Source organism: Mus musculus, chromosome 9 (assembly GCF_000001635.26).
Source record: "Mus musculus strain C57BL/6J chromosome 9, GRCm38.p6 C57BL/6J".
NCBI lineage: Eukaryota > Metazoa > Chordata > Mammalia > Rodentia > Muridae > Mus > Mus musculus.
In genome coordinates, this window is record NC_000075.6 from 113398539 (window position 1) to 113418991 (window position 20453).

Sequence of the window (20453 nt, forward strand, 5' to 3'; positions counted from 1 at the left end):
TCTGTCAGTTACCTCGCTCCTCTTCATGTGTCCCATGGATGGAACTCAGGTCAGTAGTCTCGATGCCAAGGACTTTTAATCACTGAGCCACCTTGCCAGCCCATATTCTGTTTATTCTCAATAATGACAGCAATCAACTCTTACATAGCAAGTGCGTATGAGGTCTCAGTCAACTATGTAAGGAAAAACTGATATTGGAACAGGTAGAATTTCACCCCTGCTGTCTTACCCTTGAATGATTTGAAAAGGACTTTTTAAGATGCTTTAAAATGTCTGTGCCCCATTGTCATGGTACTGCATATTATTTCCAGTCTTAATAAAAATTATGAATCAGAAGCTTCAAAGCCAGGAGATATTTCTTTATGGTGTTTCTCTCTCTCTCTCTCTCTCTCTCTCTCTCTCTCTCTCTCTCTCTCTCTTTCCCTTCCTCTCTCTCTCTCCCCCCAAAAGAATATGCAATGGCAGCCCTTCTTATATACTTTGCTTAGCCAATTTTTGTTTATAAAAATATCTCCCCCACGTATGTTAAATGTATTTTCCTACCAATTTTTTTCTTTTAATTTCCTAATTTGTGTCAGTGCTGAAGGTCAGACCAGACTGTGTGAGCTCTATTCTGAGGAGTTATTGTTCCTGCCCAGGCTAGCCTCAGACTTACTATCTGACCTTAGCTGAGACTCACAGAAGTAGGGATATGGAACCTGAAGAAGCCACCTCCTAGAGCTAGGGAGGAACCCCAGTGGAGCAATAGGGACACCAACCCACCCACAAAACTTTCAACCCGAGATTTATCCTACAAAAAATGCAGGGACAAAGATGGAACAGAGACTGAGGGAATGACCAAGCAATAACAGGCCCAAGTATGTACCAATCCCTGACACTATTAATGATACTCTGTTATGCTTGCAGACAAGAGCCTAGCATGGCTGTCTTCTGAAAGGCTCCACCCTGCACCTGACTCAGATGGATGCAGAGACCCAGAGCCAAACACCAGGTGAAGCTTGGGGACCTTTATGGAAGAGTTGGAAGAAAGATCGAGGTCCCCAAAGGGGATAGGCTCTCCACAGGAAGACCAACAGAGTCAACTGGACCCTTGGGGGCCTCTCAGAGACTGAACCACCAACCACAGAGAATACATGCACTGGACCTAGCCCCTCCCCACACATGTAGCAGATGTGCAGCTTGGTCTCCATGGAGGTCCCCCAACAATGGCAATGGAGGCTATCCCAAAGGCTGTTGCCTGTCTGTGGATCCTATTCCCCTAATTGGGCCACTTTGTCTGGCCTCAGTGGAAGAAGATGTGCCTAAACCTGCAGAGACTTGATGTGCCAGGGTGGGGGGTACCCAGGGGAGGTTTCCATCCTCTCAGAGCAGAAGGGAAGGGGTTAATGGGAGAGGGACTGTAGGAGGGAGCTACAGGAGGACAGTGTTTGGGATGTAAATAAATAGATAAATAATTTTTAAGAGAAAAATTAATTAATTAATTCAAAGAAACTGGAGGCACCATTTGTATTTCCTATCTTACCCTCATGACCTTATCTGTGAAAATAGTAATACTCATATCATAAGATCATTGCAAGCCTTTATAAAGACAATGCATATTTAAGTATTGGCATTTAATGGGTATCCAGAAATGTTCATTTTCTTTCACTTGGCATAATCTTCTCTGGTTAATAGCTTTGGCATTCAGTATTATTTTCACTGAGTAATCACGACACTTTCCATTTCAGCCACCGTTTCTCCTAGAATTGCCCACAAGAACTATCATCCTGTGCCCAGTATTAGTTTTACGGCTCCTGTCAGCTGATGCCCAAATGCTGGGTCCTTCCTGCACCATGGACCCTGCCCCTACTGTTCCTTGTAGGATGCTTGATAGGCTGCATGCAAGTCTATGTCTAGACGCCTCATGCCTGGCCTAATGCAAAGCTAACCACCCTTCTAATAACCATGGTGAGAAAGGTGGGCTGGAGAGATGGCTCACTGGTCAGAAGTAGTCACTGATCCTGCAGAGGACCCGGATGTTCCTGATCAGTCCCCAGGACTGACCTGGTGGCCCACAACCACCAATAACTCCAGCATCATGGAATGAGGCACCATCTTCTGGCCTTTGCACACACACAGCACACAGAAACTTTTAAAGAAAGAAAGAAAGAAAGAAAGAAAGAAAGAAAGAAAGAAAGAAAGAAAGAAAGGAAGGAAGGAAGGAAGGAAGGAAGGAAGGAAGGAAGGAAGGAAGAGAAAGGAAGGAAGAAAGAAAGGAAGAAAGAAAGAAAGGAAGAAAGAAAGGAAGAAAGAAAGGAAGAAAGTGACAAGTCAAGAATCTATAATTAAGCATGAGGAAACAAAGTCTTTGGTCATTTACTGGTACTCAGTGCACTGTCTATTGGCTCAGTCTACCTGAAATAGCTCTGATAGAATATATAGTGCTTGCCAAGATTTGCAAATAAACACTAGAGTCTGACTTGCAGCTTATTTCCTGGAACTGAAAAAAATTTTTTCATGAGGTAAAATAATAGGACTATCATTAAGACAGTCACAAACCCAAGGTCCAAGGAGAAACTGGGTGAGTATAAAAATAAATTATATTCTAGGCAAACAAACCCATTTTTGCATTAATTTTTTATTTCCATCAATCCTTCCTGCTGCTGATGCCATTTCTGGGGGAAGCCCCAGGATCTGGAAGCAGAATCTCTGAAGATTTGACTAAGTAATAGGAATGTTCACAGCAGAAAAGACTCTAACTGAGCGGAGAGGCCAACGAGTCAGACTCAGCGGATTGCTCCATTATTTGGCTAAATCAGCTGCTCTTAACTTGTTTTAGTTTTCTTTCTAAAGAGGAGGATGGGAGGAAGAGGAAGGAAAAGAAAAGGAGAAGCTAGCCCTGAGATAGGCTACCACTCACTCAGCTTCTCCCTGCAACCAGTTCCCTCACTTCTAGGCGTTAACTGGAGTTTATTCCATTTCCTCCTATGTCTGTTGCCTCTATGCCCTCAGCTCTGAGGCCCTGGTACTACAGACCCTCATCGCTTTCATAGGTAATTCCTGCATCCAGTTGAAATATCTTAGGCTCTAGAGAAGCTCCCTAAAGGCATGGGAACACAGAGAGAGTGACTTCAAAGAGTTTGAATACCCTCAGAATTAGTCTCTGTATTTCTGGAACAACTTCAGACTCCTCCTGTGTCACCCATCCAAAGTTAGGATACAGCTTTACTCTTTAAGAACCACAATACAGTTTTTATTACTATTGCTCTGTAGTATAGCTTGAGGTCAGGGATGGTGATTCCCTTAGAATTTCTTTTATTGTTAATAATTGTTTTGATATTCTGGATTTTTTTTTCCATATGCGTTGACTCAGTGGGTAAATGGCAGCTGCTGCCAAGCCTGAAGACTTGAGTTAGGTGCCCAGGTCCACATGGAAGACAGAAGTGGTTTGGTATGCTGTGATCTGACCTCTCTACTCATGTGTTATAGCATGCACACACACAAAACAAATATGATCTTAAAGATGTGCTTATATTTTTTATGTGATTTTGCCTGCATGTATGTGCACCATAAGCATGCAATTCCCTAGAGATCAGAAGAGAGCACCAGATCCCTTAAAACTAAAGTTAACATTGGTTGTGAGCTACCATGTAGTGGCTGGGAACTGAGCCTTTGCAAGAAGAGCAAGTGATTTTAATCTCTCTAGGCCCCATAAACTTTTGTTTGTTTGTTTTTTGTTTTTGTTTATTGTTTAGCTTGTTTTTTTCTTTTTAAGAAAGTTTCTCTGTGTAGCTTTAGCTATCCTGGAGCTCATTCTGTAGACCAGGCTGGCCTCGAAATCACAGAGATCTACCTGCCTCTGCCTCATGAGAGCATGTGCCACCACTGCCTGGCCTTTTTGGGGGAGGATTTCAGTGAACATCATTTTCTCCAGATCATTTCATAGGGCATTAAAAATGATTTTAGGCAGAAGTAGAATCCAACAACCGTTTTTATCACATGTCATTCATTTGATATTTACATTTTATATCCCTGTGTAATGTCATGCTTTATAAAAGAGGAAATAGGTTCAAAAGGATGCAGCAATGTCCCAGGAATCAAAACAAGTGATGGTACTGGAGCCTCTAACTTACCTAGATTATGTTAGAGGCCACTTTAGCCTCAGAGACCCCATCTTGTGTCTCCATCTTGTACTGGGCTGAATTCCAAGAAACCCCTAAATTTCCAGAATGGCTTCTGGCCCCAGTTGCCCCATATGAATTTAGACCACAATATCTCACCCAATGCTTTATTGGTTAGTACCCAGTCGGGACTTAAACCCAGTCAGCATTGAACCCCAGCCACTGCTGTGAAGGCTCTGATTGACTCGTCTTGATTTAGGCCAAGTTATCAGGGAAGCCATTGTTGTAATTCATCAAGAGACCCTCACTCACAAAGACCACAGAGACCACCATCGTTGCAAACTGCAAGAGGTTTTTATTATTCCAACATGTTGGGCACCCCCCTCTCAGCACGCAGGCCAGAAGAGAGACCCAGAAAGGCACTTGGAAATACAGAAAATACATGTACCCAAATGGCTGCCCCTACACTTGCCCCTGCCCTAATTTATGTGTGTATGTGTGTGTGTGTGTGTGTGTGTGTGTGTGTATTTTCTTTAAAAAGTTGCTCAATCCTGCCCACCCTCCTCCTACCAACATGGTTTGGATCCCTAACCTAGCAGTCTCCCTGGTATATCAGTTTCCTTGGTTTTCATGATAGATTATTCCCAAATTCTCTGACTTAACAATTAATAACACAACTCCCAGTCTCTAATTGCCTTTCACAGTTACTAGAGCCCAAGGTTCATGTCCAATGCTGTAGAACATGAACATGCTAAGGAACTAGAAAATAAACAGAAGTCCCAACACAGCAAAGAAGAGAGCTTCTTCTCATTCCTCATGCAGAAATGTCAGACTCCAGATGTGAAGGTGCTCTGCCTGCAACATCTGTCATGCTACTGCCATCCGTCTCAATTCAGCTGATGAGACTGGCTAGGTAGCCAGCCTTTTTCCTCTTCCCAGGTTCACGCAGAGCAGTGAGAATTTGCTCAGTCACAAAGGATACCCTTCTGTGACAGGAGACCATTCTTTAGTCAAGGGTATATTCAAAGATTCACTTACCTGCTAGAATCTCTAACCAATCCCTCAAGAATCGCCAAGCTCCCATATCTCCTCCCCCTGAGCAACATTGCTACTGTCCTGTGGAAAATATCCAGGATGCTCCAACAAATAATGTCAAGAAAAGGCTACAACCTACTGATTTTAACAGTAGTTTTCAAAAACAGTATCATGAACTTTAAAAGGCAGGAAGGGTGACAGGCTGGAACTCACAACTTCAGGGTGCCCCATCAGGCTTGTAACTGAACAGAAAGCCTACTGTCTCAAGCGAGAAGTCTATGTTCCTCATTATTCCGATTACCTACCACAGTATACCACCATCCCACACAAACAAATCAGCGGCCAGGTACAACCCCTTTATCATGAGCACGGATGTTGTGGATCCGGAATGTGAACAGAACACAGCAGGCAGGAGTAGCTTGTCTCTGCCCAACATGTTAGTCTTTCAACAAGAGCTTCTCAAATGGCTAAGGAACTTTTTATACATCTACCCCTTGGGTTCTGGCCAAGATGGGTCTTCTAATACTGTGACCTGGAACACCTATGTGTAGTTGAGACTTCCTAAGCATGCTGAGTTGGGAGTCCAAAGAATGAACATTCTAAGAGAACCAAGCAGAACCCACATGCCCCCTTATGACCTACTCTTGGAATCCACATAGGCTCATTGCATTCCATTATACTGTACTGGTCAAAATAGTTACATGCCTGTCCAAATTCACAAGTGAACACGTATCTACACTCATCTGTTAGAAGGGTGAAAATCAGCAAGCTTCTGGTTATTTCCCTAAAACTGCTACATAGAATCATTGGAGCTGGAATTAGAAAGAAGAAAACCACAGAGAGGTCGAATTGGGGATCAGGAAGGCTACACAGAACTATCTTCCTCTTTCTCCAAAAAATCATTTGTCTCCGTTTTCCTTTTCTTCCTTAGCAAGACAGAAAGAGAAATTATAAGGTGGACCACATAAAGCTGATTATTCACAAACATTTCTAGCCCCAAACAACTGCAATTTGTTTAATCTATGCTTAATCTATATGCTTTATAGAAAATTAAAGCTAAAAGGAAGTTTAAGAAAAGATAAATTGTGCCGGGCAGTGGTGGCATATGCCTTTAACATCAGCACTTGAGAGGCAGAGGCAGGTGGATTTCTGAGTTTGAGGCCAGCCTGGTCTACAGAGTGAGCTCCAGGAGAGCCAGAGCTACACAGAGAAACCCTATCTCGAAAAAAAAAAGAAAAGAAAAAAAAAAGTTGTTCTTAGGGTGGAGGGAGTGGGGTTTCTGTTTTGTTTAGATTTCTTTCATGGAATTTTGTAATATTTCTAACAAAGAGAATTGATACCTCACAACAGCTTTTTGTATTTTAATACTCACCTAATCGATTTCCAGGCCATATATCCTGTGATTATGACTCTCCTTTAATGCTCGATAAATGTCATTTCTAAAACCCTCATTAACATGTCATTTGTAGTGTTATATAGCACTTTCCTCCAAGATAGAGCCTTGTGAAGCTCTTTAAGGAACAGCGTGTTCTAAGACTGGGTGAAACATTTCACCTACAGGGAGCTCATTAGGCTCAGGAAGTAAACAACACAATAGTATCAGGAAGTCTCTGAAACTAAACAGATTCGTTAGATTCCCTCCCTTCCTGAAGCTATATAAGCAGTAAGAAACGTTAAGAGATACTCTCAGACTAGCCAAGCTGCCTAGAAGAGGATCAGACAAACTCAGATGCTGGGAAAGGACACTTTCTATTGAGCTGCCTATAAGTCATGAGCAAACTCCAGAGTTTAGAGTTTTCACGAGCAGCCACCCATGTTGGGGTAAGATTTTAGTGAGTTGTCTTTGAGTCATTTCTGCTCCTGTAAATAACCCCTGACCCATAATGCTATAAGTAACCTCTAAAACACATTGGTTCACCAAGTTGTACTTTGGCAATATAATCATCTGACATCTGGTCTCAATCTGGGGGGAGTAGACATCTATTCACATCTCCCCAGGAATAGTGTCTCACGGGATGTGGTACTAAATATAACATGCTTGCTTTTTATGAGCCAAATCCTTGATCCTTGGGAATTTTACCCTGCTTTGTATAATGTTCTATCAAATGTTACACTCCACTGTTTCCTTGATATACAACAGCTCAACTTACTAGAATTTCTTATTAAACCATGTCACCCATCATCCATCACCATCCACACTGGCAGTCATCTACTTCTTCACTGTTGCAGATACATGACTGGTCAATCAAGGTTTTATGCAGACATAAAATGGAAAGACAAGAAATTGAATTCTATCTAGCTGAAAATAGAAGTCAGACAAATGACCCAAAAGTTATTTTGCCACAATATATGTATCTGCAGAATACATCCATCAAAACTGGATCTAATGATGAACCACGAGCTTTGGACTTTCCAGACATGATCTGAGCAACAGAACACATAGTCAACCTCTCAAAGACAAGTTATCCAATTACAAACTGACATTGCTAGCATCCAGGTTGCTCTCTCTTGTTTATTTCCTAGTTAGCTAAGTCACTTCAGTGATGGAGACACCTAGACATAACAATAGAACCCTACATGAAGCCAGCTGAAGCAATGCCTGTGTCTGAGGCAGCCAGAAGGAACAGCAAGAGACTTGTCTTTGGTTCTGAAGATTCAGAGTTGCACCCATTTCTAGAGGTAGGCCATTTGTCTCACTGCGTATAATTCTGTACTTGTTTTGTAAATGAAGTGTCCATGACCCTGGAAGTCCACTGGATCCAAGAAAGTATAGGCAGGTATCCATCTTCTTACTACTGATAAAAAAAATTTCCATTTGTAACAGTTTCTTCAAATGTCAAATTATTTAAATATTAATTTAGAATCCTTCACAATGTTTTTCATGTCTACCCTACAAATCCCCCTCATATTTTTGCATCTCCCAGATCTCATCAGAGAATCTTGTCTGTGCAGTAGATGATAAGACCCACAACAGGCTAAGATTCAAACAGTGTGAGAATGTGGAGTGACCAGCCCTAAATGAAGCACTCCCTTCCCCCAGTGCTTGGAGATCATTGCAGAAGAGTGGGCAAGAATAGTGTAAGAACAAGGTGGATGACTTCAGGAAAATGATGCCTTCTGGGCACAGCAGGGCAGCAGTACATATGACAGCATTCACAAGACCTGTACAGGCACAAGCTTGGCCAAAACTCAACAAGAATGAGGGAGGTAGACATGACTAAGGGAGACAAGAAAGGAAGGTGGACCCCTAGCTAAGGAGCTATCAGCAATTGATAGTCTCTGTGGATGGAGAATCAGTGCTTTCTAAGAGTTTAACCCCTAGTGAGTCAACTATGCTCCAGTGGATGATCATATCTCCAAGAATATATGGACCACAGAAATTGGACTTGACGCTTTTCTGTTTGTTTCTTTGTTCACTTGCTTATTTTTAAGAATACAGAGTTGCATACATAGGAAAGAGGGATGAATCCAGAAGGAGTTGCAGGTGTATGAATAAGATCAAAACATGTTGTCTAAAATTCTCAAAGAACTAATAATTGTTTAACCAAATTAACTTATAACATTGGGTATAATGACACATGCCTATAATCCCATATCTTGAGAGGTGGAGGCAGGAAGATTAAGAGTTCAAGTTCATCCTTAGCTACATAGAGAGTTCAAGGGCTCACTGGCATACATAGGACCAGGTCTCCTTAAAAAATGCTATTTTCTAAACTTACTATGGGAAGGATAAAAATAGACAACAATGGAGCCTTCACTGTCTATAGTCTTTTGTTGAACCATACAAGGGTACCTGTACAGCGTTTCAGTTCCGTAGGGACATCAGGATGTTGGTCACTATACTTTTCCTATAAAAATCCCTAAGTAAGAGAAAGTTGTGAGGCTTGTTTGTGTGTTTGTTTGTTTACTCTTCTCCCTCCCAAAGTCCACTGATGCTGCCTGGTGTCAAAGAGACCAGTGCTGTTCGTTTGCTATCATTATGACTGATATCTGACGAGAGCACCTTAAGAAACACAGGATTCATTTTAAAGGTTTTATCCAACATAGCAGGGGCAGAATGAAGGTCAAGCTGGCCACAGCCCTGGAGGAAGGAGCACAAGCGACTGGCACACGGTGTCAGGAAGCAGGTGACCATCAGGAGCAGAAGAAGGAGAACATGGGTGCTCAACTCAACTTTTTCTCTTTGTTCACTCTACAACCTCAAGCTGAGTAATGCGGCCACCCACGCTCAAAGTAGATGCTCCCCCTTCAACTAAACCTGCTGTAAACCCCATCGCAGACAGACCTGAGGTGCTTCTCCTAGATGATTGCAAATCAGGTCAAATAGGCAATAAAGATGAACCACCATAATCCCATAGAGCCCAAGTCCAGAAGAGGAGACTTGGAGGAGTCTCCTCGTTGAAAACTAATTCTGATGAGGCATGACATAATGGCACTTCTCTTGCCAAATGAAAATCACATTCTTAAGAGCTTTACCCTCCCACCTACCTCCAAAAAGAATAGACAGAGGCAGGCAAGGGGTATATAAACACTCTGCTGTTAACAAATTTTGAAGATATTTTCTTTCTAAAAACTAGCAGATACAATTACTTTTCTTGATACAAATTAGTAATCAAAGAAAGAAAATGACTTCAATTATGATAAAAAAAACAAAGAATGAATGTCTGCAGTCAGAAACTTGGACAGCGGTATTAGTGGAATTTTCTAGTCTATGGTTTAATTAAGGATTGCCAAAATTATCATGCATGCCCTTTAGAACACCAAGCCTCTCTCCCTTATTCTCTACAACTAAGTCTCCACTTTTTTATCTCACCAGATACTGCTGTGTCCCCTCCTGGTACCTCTCTCACACCTGAAAACCATAAGGATGGGTTTCTCCAGATGAGCAGAGGAAAGAGGCATTGCCCTCCTAGAGGAAGGAAAGTGTGTCGACATCCCCCTTGTTCTGGGCCTTGAGAGACTGGTATAATTACCTAGGAGAGGCCACAGGCAGATGGCAGCCCCAACATCTCCGGCTTTTGGTCAGCAGGGCTCCGTGAGATGCTTTCCCTGACATTTTGCTCAAGATGTTTCCAATACACAAAGTTGGCAGCATAGGAGCTTGTGAAGTGTTTGCTAGCCTGGAATTACAGTCTTGTCATGGTGCTTTAGCCCAGTGAGTGTGTACCTCCCCTCAATTCCTCTGCCAAGTCCATAGAAGGAGACCAGAGACAGGACAAGAGTATCACATACCTGAAGGAGAAGCGGGAACACCAGCATGCGGTAGGACTGAGTCTAGCACAAAGATGAGTGAAAGGCGAGGACTTGCCACAAAAGAACAAGGCCTTGAAATCAGACCCCCAGAACCCACAAAGCCAGGTGAGGACACATCCCTAGAATCCCAGCACAGGGAGGTAAAAACAGGAGAATCTCTGAAGATCACTGGCCAAAAAACCCTGCCAATCAATGAGCCTCAAGCTTAAACCTTTCCTCAAAAAAAATAAACTAGAGAAGCAACTGAAGGAGACAGGTGACATTGACCTCGATGCCCCAGATGTGCACATTCACAAACACACAAGGACAGGTGGAGACTAGGCTGTACCTGACTTTGGTCCTTCAGACTTCTCCATTTTTTACCTCTGAGTGGTATCTAAGAGCTGAGACCCTCTAGACAGAGAGTAAGAGACCTGATCAGAGCAGAAATGTGGTCCTACTAAGTACCAGACTTCTGCATCCCTTAAACGCTCATCTCAGCACTACCCTACTTTGCAGAACGTTTGTCTGTGACCTATAGAAGTCAACATGGCATACTAGCTGCTCCAACCTTAAGAGCCTGGCATTAGGAAGGACAAATTCTCACAAGGACAGGAGTACTTTTAATCTGATTGCTGCTGGTCCAGGAAGACCCAGGCTACTCTATCTCTTGCATATGACACTTCAGGATGCTGCTGGAGGAGAAGCAGATGCACAACAATGGTACAGAGATCTGGAAAGGTCCTTCTATAAGCTATAAGAACACTACAAAGGCTGATGGCCTAGACAAGAATAAATGAAGCTTCCAGCATTAGAGGCCAGGTGAAAGTCTATACATGAGGCCTTCACAACTGTACCTTTTGGGGGTTGGTTCTCCATGAAGGCCATAACAGCCTTAAACTTCTGGTCATCCTGCCTTAGCCTCCCAAAGGCTGGACTTACTTACAGGCATCCACCACCACTGTTCCTAACTATGAGATGCTGGGGATAAAAGCCAAAACTCGTTGCATGACAGGCAGCCTCTCTATCCAATGAGCAACACTCCCAGCCCCTACTTTAAAAGACCAAATGCCTACTAACTAATGCTCCACCCATAAGGAAGATTTTAATAATGGGATGGAATGGCTTACTGTGATGAGTAGGTCACTCGTAGATGCAAATTGGGGCCCAAGGTACATAAATAGCAGGTTCTGGGATATCCAAAGGTCTTCTAGATTGCTCAGAGGCATATCTTCAGGACCCGGTCTCAAGAGGCCATATATGGCACCTGGAAGAAACAGGCAATTTCTTCAAAGAGTCCCAATGACAGTGAAGTATAGGGCAGAAAGCCAAAGCCCAACCATGAAGGGCACTGAGAATGGCCAAGCTTTCATCCCAAGACTGCCTCCATGACAATCTGCCTCTTTGGTTCTTGCCCAGAGCTACAAGGAGGTGAGGGAGATGGGGAGACAGAGCTTGTGGGCAGTAAGTGATGGAGGCAAACAGCAGGCCAGATCTGACTGCAGGTGGCTCGAAGGCCCTACTAATGTACACATTAATAAACAGCTGCTCCCTTAGCGGTAAATCATATACAAATTGCTGTTGCAAAGTACATATTTTTTAAAAATCTCCTTTTACTTTTTTGTTCACTCAACTGACTCATTCAACACAGATGAAGCTGGAGTCAACATTTTCCTGGTTCTTCTCAAGATTCTCAGCCCAAGACCTGACCACAGGAAGCACTAAGCTGTTGCTTTTCATTGAAAGGAGATGGTGAAGCAGGAAGATGGAACTGTTCTTAACTGCAATGGAAAAAATGAGCCCTACTCAGGCTCAGAGCCCAGTCAGCTGCCCCCATAAGGGTCAGGACATAGCTTGATTTTTAAATCAGTAGCCGCATGTGCTTGCAATCCCAGTACTGCAGAGGCAGAGGCAGAGGCAGAGGCAGAGGCAGAGGCAGAGGCAGAGGCAGAGGCAGAGGCAGAGGCAGAGGCAGAGGCAGAGGCAGAGGCAGAGGCAGAGGCAGAGGCAGAGGCAAAGAGAGGCAGAAAGAGAGGCAGAGAGGCAAAGAGAGGCAGAGAGGCAAAGAGGCAAAGAGAGGCAGAGGCAGAGAGGCAGAGAGGCAGAGAGGCAGAGAGGCAGAGAGGCAGAGAGGCAGAGAGGCAGAGAGGCAGAGAGGCAGAGAGGCAGAGAGGCAGAGAGGCAGAGGCAGAGGCAGGCAGATCCCTGGGGCTTGTTGCCTGGCCAGCCTAGCCCACTTGGTGAGTTATAGGCCAGTGAGAGACCCTGCCTCAACAAAAAACAAGTGGATGAGGCCCAAGGAACAACAGCTAAGGTTGAACTCTGCCTTACACACACACACACACACACACACACACACACACACACACACACACACACACAAGAAAAGAAAGCACACTTAATCATTATGTTCAGAGAAAAGGGGGAAATTTTTTCTCAATTTCACAGAGCTGGAATGTAGCCAAGAAAAAAAAAAGAAATTTGAACTTTCTGGAGTCATCATTCTAGACCTTGTGCCACATCAAACACAATGTTATGTGCAGTGTGTGTGTGTGTGTGTGTGTGTGTGTGTGTGTGTGTGTGTGTGTGTTTACCCACTGTTTGTTGTGTTTTGTTATGCTCTTAGTAGTTCAACGTTACATTGTCTCCCCTCCAACCTCCAACCCCAAACACAGAGATGAGATCAGAGAGCAGCTCTCCCTTTGACAGAATGTCATGAGGACTAACAAGATCATGTCTTTAAATGCTTTGATCACACAGAAGATAAACTCAAGCGGAAGTTTGTATTGTTACAGTGATTCTAATGACTATAATTAATACTAGACAACACGATGATAAGAATGTGTTGTCGTTATAATGTCTAATTAGAGCTGTCTCATCATTATTTTCTTCCTGGGCCTAATGACCATGATCATCATTATTAATAATGGTTGGAACCACAGAGAGACAATGGCTGCATGAACAAGTAGTTTGGTGCCAGCTTGCTGTTGGGCAAGGGAGAGCACTCCAGTGGTCTCTGGCTGGTTATCATGACTTTGTTAGCTGCGAATAACAGTTTAATCAGAAATGACACATAGCACAATGCTCTCAAATGGGAGAAAGGCAGCTCAGGCCACCAACATCTCCCTGGGGCTGTACCTCTCCCCCAGAACAATAGACACAGTTAATCTCTAGGACAGTCCCCCAAGAGGCCACTGTCACTTGTCCTGATCCAAAAGCTCCTGGATAGGAAGACCTCGCTCTCTGCTCTGAAAACAAGAGCCAGCCACCTACTCTTAGTATTTCCCTAAGCACCAAGGATCACATTCTACTTGCAGTCAGAGAGAAAAAAAAATACATCCTGTATGAGGCATCCAACACCCATGCCACTCGACTCCCCTGGGAAAGTCTGCCCACATCCGATCTGCAAGAATCAGAGTGAAGAGAGAGAGAAGGAGCATGCGCTAGGATGACCACAGAAGCCCCTGCTCACCCACGTCATCATCGCCTTCCTACCACCACGCCCTTGACCAATGGCCTTCTACCTGTGGTCTTCCTTGTCAAAGACACTGCCATTGTCGAGGCTTGATTTAAACGGCTTTTTTTGTTGTTGTTGATGTTTTTTTTTTTTTTTCTTTTTTGGTTTTTCGAGACAGGGTTTCTCTGTGTAGCCCTTGGCTGTCCTGGAACTCACTCTGTAGACCAGGCTGGCCTTGAACTCAGAAATCCGCCTGCCTCTGCCTCTGCCTCTGCCTCTGCCTCTGCCTCTGCCTCTGCCTCTGCCTCTGCCTCTGCCTCTGCCTCTCTGCCTCTGCCTCTCTGCCTCTGCCTCTCTGCCTCTGCCTCTCTGCCTCTGCCTCTCTGCCTCTGCCTCTCTGCCTCTGCCTCTCTGCCTCTGCCTCTCTGCCTCTGTCTCTCTGCCTCTCTGCCTCTGCCTCTCTGCCTCTCTGCCTCTCTGCCTCTCTGCCTCTCTGCCTCTCTGCCTCTCTGCCTCTGCCTCTCTGCCTCTCTTTGCCTCTCTGCCTCTCTTTGCCTCTCTGCCTCTCTTTCTCCCTCTCTTTCTGCCTCTGCCTCTGCCTCTGCCTCTGCCTCTGCCTCTGCCTCTGCCTCTGCCTCTGCCTCTGTCTCTCTGCCTCTGCCTCTCAAGTGCTGGGATTAAAGGTGGCTTTTCGTATAGGGAATATCTAATTCGTTCCCCCTAGTAAGTCAGGCTACAATAGAAACATGCATGGTAGATAATACTATCATCGTAACATAGAACATTTATTATTAAAGTAATATATTGCAAGATGTGGACATGTATACCTGTCATCTCAGCACTTGGGAGGTGGAGGCAGGAGATCAGAAATTCAAATTATCCTCAGCTATGTAGCTAGTTTGAGGACAACCTGAGCTATATATGACTCCACATATCAAACCAACAAATAATAGTAACATCATATGATTATAATACCAACACATATAGTGCATTATAACAGTATAAATATATAATAGTGACATATGTAAAACTCTTACATTGAGAGTTTAATATATAGCAGATTTTAGATGTATTTTTGCTCATGTAATTCTCAAAACCCTTTTATCCATATCACTGATATGTTTAACTTGTGGGTATGCCCATGTGTGTGGCTAAGGATGGGCATATGGGCACATGTGTATGTGTATGTGTATGTGTATGTGTATGTGTATGTGTATGTGTATGTATATGTGTGTAGTGGTATGGAGGCCTTAGGTCAACCTCAGTGTCCATCCTTTAATCATCCAGCCTGTTTCTTGAGACAGAATCTCACCCTGGAATACATCAAGTAGGATAGGCTGCTAGCCAGCAAGTCCTAGGCTTCTACCTGTCTCTCCTGCATGGGGATTCAGCTGTGTGCCACTGAGCTCTGCTTTTGAATGTGGGTGAAGGGATTAATCTCGGGTCCCTGTGCATCTATGGCATGTGCTTTATATACTGAGCCATCCCGAAGCCCTGCTTACTCAGTATGATTATCAATCTTATGTTTTCTTTCAGATGAATCCCAAACAGGATCTGTCCCTAAGGTCATACATCCAGCAAATACAATCTGTTAAACACTTGACACCCTGCCCTCTGTCACAGCAAGTACAGAAGATGGCCACTTTTCATACAAACTTGGAGATGAACACGGGGCCACATGACCTTGACTTCAATTTCTGGGCTCCGTTCCATCACCATTAACAATACCCCTACTTCCTGCCCCTGCTCCGATAGGAAATCTGAAATGTAGCAGATGTTCAATACATGTTGCTTCTAATTGAACTGAACTGAGACATAGCCATAGCAGTCAGAGTGTATCAGGATAAAAATGGCTGTGGGTCTGGAGGCAGGGTGGGGCAGAGGAGGGGGCTGCAAACCTTGGCCTCGGAAGTGTTGCCTGTGAGACTCACATTATTTCCCCTGTGCTGTTGAAAAGACAGAGAAACATGACTGAGACCACACTGGGTACCAGGCACCCAGCAGGATGAAGACATCCCGAACAGATAGGAGCAGAGATTCACACAGAGTTAGCTATGAAAATGTGGATGAGAGAGCCAGCCTCAGCCACTCTCTGCCCTCCTCAGCCGAGAAACTTACACAGGCATTGCTGCAATTAGGAGTTTTGTTTTGTTTTATATTGTTTTGTTTTATTTGTTTCTTGAGATGGGAATCTTCAAAGGTTTCTCTCACATACAGACTAAGCCAGTACTCTGGGAACTGAGTTATAGCCTCTGCCTTAATGTTGAATTTTCCATCCTCCTGCCTCCACCTCCCAAGTGCTGGCATGATGAGGAAGTACGGCCATGCCAAGTTTATGTGGTGCTGAGAGTCAACCCCAGGGTTTTAAGCAAGCTGGACTGCACTCTGGCTAACCCCATAGCTCCTCCAATTAGCTTTTTAAAGAATAAACTAAAGTCGTTTTCTATTGTTATGTAACAAATTTGCCACAGACTCAAGTAGCTTTAAGTAGCTATGCATTCCCTCAAGGTTTCAGTGGCTGGGAGCCCAGACACAGTTTCTGACCACCCCTCACAAGGCTAGAGTCAAAATATTGGCCTAGACTCATCCAGAGCTTAGCACCAGAAGAAGCTGCCACCAGGTGTTTTGGGATAGTTAACAAAAAATATTTCTTTGGAACTGGAAGACTCCAGTTAACTTGCTTCTTCAATGTAAATAAAAGTAATTAAAAAAATAAAATAAAAGAGGGCCTCTGTTACAGGTGCAGATGTGAGTCCAGAGGGCACCTGAGAGATCTCAGGATGCATAAATCTTGGAACAAAGAGATGGGCCAGGGACACTGGACATCGATGGTTTAAGGCTGAAGAGAAGGGCACTCTGGAGAATGGCCGTAGACTAGAGAACTCTGACAGGCCAAGGCTCAGACGCTCTGGAGCCTCTATGAGCCCCTACACAGCTCCCTTCTCTCTCGTTTGCGCATCTCCCACTTTTCTCAGACATGTCCGTCCCTTACAGCCCTGGTGTAAGGGGGCTTCCTGCCCTTCTGCACACTGACTTTATTCCTGTATTAATGCTGACACACGTCTCTCTCTGCTCTACTGAGGAATCTGGGAGATCACTACTGGCAGACGACGGGCAGGCCAAAGAGGCCCCTTGTGGATGGATGTAACTCTCACTTAGACGGTTAGGATGGCCAGCTTCTGGGTTCTTCTCCCTCTGAAGACAGCATTGGGGGGATGGGGTCCCCTGCACACTCCAGCGGACTGGAAGTCTAGTGGGGCTTGGAAATCTGCCATAAAGGAGCTCCTACGACAGAACCAGATCAGCCTCCCTCCCATTGTCTGGATTCTCCAATCCGCAGTGATAGCTCAGACTGGCCAGTTCTGGGAGAGAAAGGCAGATCATCACATACCCACCCCGCCCCTGCCTCCCATTCAAGCAACAATGCTTTGGGTCCCTTTACCTCCTTGAGGAATTTGTCTCTGTGTGCTTTATGCTCTCTCTCTCCCAGCCTCCTCTTTCCCTCTCCCTCTCCCCCTCCCTCTCCCTTCTGTGTCTGTTTCTCTCTCTCCTCCCTCCCCTTCCCCCTCCTCTCCTTTTCTCTGTGTATTGAATTCTTCCATTTTCAGGAAAACTTGGCTGAATGCTGAGACCTTGCATTTCCTGCCTTTTTCTTCTTTATATTTGCAGAGAAATTTAAAAAAATAAAATAAAAAAGAGTAAGTTCTTGCAACCCTAGACATTATCCTGAGGGCACATCTACCACCCCTGTTCTTTGGTGGCTGCCCTTAAAGAAACCCATGCCCTCTTTTGAAGGGCAGTTCCAATTAGGCCCAGGTCACTCACAAAATCACCTCATGATCAACTCAGGGTCAACTAAAAGAGCCTGGTTTCGTCTGGAAAACCTTTGCCGTGTGACAAGGGACCCTGAGGGAAACGTGTGTGAAGTGAGCCACAATCCCACCTTCAGAGTGGGGAGGGAGACTATAGAAGGCTGGCTCAGTACCAGCGAGGAGATCACAGGCCACAGTGAGATTTTTCCACCCTCTCTCCTCATCCCTCCATCTTCCCGAAGAACTGCTTTTGTTACCTCAAAATAAGAGAATTCACATTCAAGTCTGGGTCAGGCTAACATAACCTTATCTCTTTCAGGAAACTCAATTTTCAAGTCAAGGCATCCTCCCAGTCCCTGGTCCCATCTCTCGGGCACTAACGCTGCCTGGTCATCAAGGCACTGGAAGCATTTACTAGGACTCTGTATTTTCCTCTTCTTGGAAGATGCTCCCATTATTCACCAATAATGATCCAGATAAGGCTCTTGAATTCCCCTCCCCTCCTGCCTGTTGTTTCTAACACAGTAACAATCATGCCAACAGCAGTCAAACAGTTCTTACAAAAGGGAGGTGCTCTCCCCTACCTCCTGCAAAGACTCCCACAATTGCACATCTGTCGCGGGCTGATGGGAAAACAAACCAAATTAAGTTTAATGTCAGGTGATGTCTCTTCCAGTTTAGGAAGTCTACTTCCTCATCTCAAGATCTGTGAATGTGATGGACAGCCACAGACTCCTGATTAGCATATACTCCTATCATCAATTCTGGTGAGTCTCCCTTCACCAGGATTTGAGATTCTGGTCAGAATGAATTCCATCTGGCTAGTCACTCTCGTTATTATGCAAATGTCAGCTTTACCTGAAGGCAAGGGCTTTCTTCTTAATATTTGAATTCCATCTCCTTTTCATTGATCTCTAAACAACAGTCCATCTTTGAACTTTTCTTAGAGAACTTTTTTAGGGATGAAATGTCCTCAGAGATTGTTTCCCTAAAAATAGACAGAGCCAGATGCTTTAGAAAGATGTGTGTATGGGGCAGGGAAGGCAACCATGTCCTCTTCTAGAAAAGGAGATGTGGGTGCCTTAGGTCAAAGGCTGGTATTGGGCTGAGTGTCCGCTTTGCCACTGGCGTGCAGGAAATTTGCTGCTAAGGAAAGGTAGAATGCAGTCCAAGATAGGGGGTCCCAGCTGTGTTTCCCTGGGTGAGAACCAGCGGGGGACTGGGACAGATGCTGTGGTCCTCAATCTCCTGTGTACCCAGAGGAAGCTGGGGACCATGAGGAGGTGAGAAAGGTAGTCCAAGGTCCTTCCCCTATAGGCCAGGCAGGAAGGGGATGGCTGAGCCCAGGACAGGGTGGTTCCTAGTGAGTGCCAAGAGTGGAAGAGAGGCCTTCTCTGGGAGATTTAGGCATGGTTCTTTACAATGAAGGCCTCTCGTGCAGTGGTCCTCGATGAAAGAGTTTGTTTGTCCAAACTGCTTTATTCATGGTTGATATGAATGCATGTCTTACTCAGAGTGAACCAAAGATTAAATACCTTTTGCAGGAAGGGATGCCTAGGAAGGAAAGCTCATTGGCTAAACACTCGGGGCCTTACTAGACACCTCATTAGCATGGAGAACTAGGTTTTTATGCTAATGACTGGTTGTCATGCTCCTCTCCGTGGGTGTCGTGGTTATGTGTTCCAGGACAGGTACAGCCTGGCCAGGAGCTGGTTCCAATGCCCGCCGTTCTCAATTATGAGATTGACTGGGGTTTTTGAACCTGCTTCAACCTTATCAGTTCGTCTGTCTGGTGGCTCAGTCCACTTGTCCCACAGGCTGGTGAAGGGGCCACTGCTGCTATCAAAAGGCATCAGCTGCCACAGGGAACAGGCTAGGAATGTCCCTGTCCTGAGGAGTTAAGGAGGAGGAGGAGGGGGCAGCTGCCAAGGCAAACAGTCTGTGATGGGCTGGCAGCAAGAGGGCTCAATGCTAGGACGCATGCCAACAGGTAGTTAGGCTCAGATGTGGCTGGGAAACCAAGGATTCCAACTCCCTGGTCAGTCACTGCTCATCCAGGGTCTAGAACCTTCAGTGATGTCAAGGTCCCAGCTGCTAGAGGTGGAGCCCAAGGTGATGAGGTCTTTTCTTCCTGTCCTGTCTCCTTCTTCACAGACTCTCTCCCTCATCAGCAATGTCAGCTGGGCCCCTCTGCTTTTGTGTGGACCTCTGACCAAAGCTGAGCAGACCAGAGATTCCAGCAGGCAACATGGAATTAGCATCAGCCTCCATCTATTTACCCTGTCTACCCACCTGCTCACTCCCTCTGCCTCTCCCCTCCCCTTCTAACTCTCAGAAGGAGTTGTGCCCTGTGCAACCCTTACTAGCACACCCAGAGCTTTCTAGAGATGAGGGCCAAGCTGGAGAGTGGACAAGCCCAGTGGGCACAACTCCTTATGAAAATGCAGCAATCACGCAGGGGATGACTCCTGGGGAAGGCAGTTGACAGCCATTAGCCATAAATCCCACAGTTAGGACTAGTTGTGATCTTTAGAACCCTGGGGCACAGACCATCATGAAGCAGACAATTCTAAAAGTCCTGGAAGATGGTGGAGGCCACACTCTACATCTACGTCCATCTGCAAACTGGGTCAGTGACCTAAGTTGACGCCTTCCAATTGTGATCTGTGGAGCAGTCCCTTCCTTTCCACTCTGCCATCAGCTCCTGAAGGCTGTGAGACATGGGGAACCCAGAATAAAACCAAAAATGAATGAAGGAATGGATGAATGAATGAATGAATGTTTTCTTGCCGTTGTCTTATCTTGAAGGTCAAGGTC

General features: G+C 44.9%; 1 long non-coding RNA gene across 1 annotated transcript; it reads right to left on the reverse strand.

Annotated features, from left to right (window-relative positions):
• Window positions 1-7629: 7629 nt before the first annotated feature.
• On the reverse strand, window positions 7630-11807 carry Gm36485. Its single transcript, XR_379907.2, has 2 exons — window positions 11498-11807; window positions 7630-7930 (listed from the first exon to the last, which is right to left on the reverse strand). It is a non-coding gene; the product is annotated as a predicted gene, 36485 (long non-coding RNA).
• Window positions 11808-20453: the final 8646 nt, after the last annotated feature.